At 49.2% G+C, this 1,539-nt stretch overlaps 1 pseudogene; it reads right to left on the bottom strand.

The window, feature by feature from the left end:
* Nucleotides 1–321, bottom strand: part of LOC111777715 — a 3,387-nt pseudogene extending 3,066 nt beyond the window's left edge.
* Between the last annotated feature and the right edge of the window lie 1,218 nt (nt 322–1,539).

Raw genomic sequence — 1,539 nt, 5'->3', positions numbered from 1 at the left:
TTGGATCCCAAGCTGGTGTCGCCTTTGCTACGCCCAGCTGGAGCTCTTCCTCGGGTTCGACGTCGTCGTCGATTACCTCCACCTCCGTGGATTTGGAATCAAAATTGGGGATGTATTCACTTACCATGAAGAGAGTTGGCTCGTCCTTGGATCCCAAGCTGGTGTCGCCTTTGCTACACCCAGCTGGAGCTCTTCCTCGGGTTCGACGTCGTCGTCGATTACCTCCACCTCCGTGGATTTGGAATCAAAATTGGAGATGTATTCACTTACCATGAAGAGAGCTGGCTCGTCCTCCTCGGATTGACCCACATGGCCTGCCATCGGTCGATTCTTCTTTTGATCCCCATCTTTCCCGCGCGTGCGCCTGTGAGACTTCGATGGATTCTTACTGCCTTTGCAGCTGGAGGGCCCGTTGCTCTCGCCGGTGTTGTCGCGGAGCTTTAGGCGTGCAAGCCATTCCTCCTCCGTGAGGAGTAGACGACCCTCCTTGTCGAGGAAGCGGGCACATTGAAAAACTCAAATAACGATTGTGCGACACTCATCATTTTCCAACAAGGGACGTCAACCAATTAGGAGGGTGGGGGAGAATGTCACAATCATGCGGCCATGGATCTCCGAGAGCTCCTTCCCCAACATCTCTAGGGGAGACAAACCGTAATATGGTGGCACACGACGCCGATGTGGAGGAGTGAGTGAGTGAGCCTACCCGAGATGGACCCCACACGATATGTGTGTATTTTCACACTTCGCATTTTCTTCTACTCGAACTTGAGACCTGTGTGTTGTTAGATCGACGGTCTAACCACTTGAGCTATTCAACTTGACTGTTGATAAGATTGGCTCTTCTGTAATGATATACCACTGATCGCTTCAACCTGGCTCTGATACCACTTGTTGACTCTGGCAAAACACGACGAAAAACAAACGGCGAAGAAAGTTCCTTCGAAGAAATAATAGCGGAAAGTAAAAAGAGAGAGGGAGAGAGTTTTTGGTGAAGACCCGATGTTTTATTTCTCATAGGTTGAATTCTTTTAATAATAAACATAATTACAAAAATAGAAAGAGTGGGCTAAAACTTCACCCAAAGTTAGCCAAAAATGGCCGGCCAAATTTATGCTCTTCCATTAGCGTGAATTCAGAACTTTGAAAGGTCAAAACAATTTAACTAAATTTAAGGAGGACCATAGCTTTTATTTAATAAGAGGAACCNCAGCCGAACACGCGGAAATGATGTACCGCTGGCTTTTTGTTGTACCAGGCCTCATATGGCGTCTTCCCGTCGAGGCTTCGGGTTGGTGACCGATTGAGGATATAGACGACTGTCATTACCGCCTCTTCCCAGAATCTCCCAAGCATCCCGGCCGTCACCAGCAATGACCTTGCTGTCCCGACGATGGTCTGATTTTGGCACTCCACCACTCCGTTTTGTTGGGGGGAGTAGGGCGCCGTTAGGTGCCGTTGTATGCCGAACTCGTCGCAGTACTTAAAAAATTTGCCGAGGAGAATTCTCCGCCTCGGTCTGTGCGCAGCACTCGCATC

Source organism: Cucurbita pepo, chromosome LG16 (genome assembly GCF_002806865.2).
Source record: "Cucurbita pepo subsp. pepo cultivar mu-cu-16 chromosome LG16, ASM280686v2, whole genome shotgun sequence".
Classification (NCBI taxonomy): Eukaryota; Viridiplantae; Streptophyta; class Magnoliopsida; order Cucurbitales; family Cucurbitaceae; genus Cucurbita; species Cucurbita pepo.
This window is presented reverse-complemented; position numbering and strand designations above follow the sequence as displayed.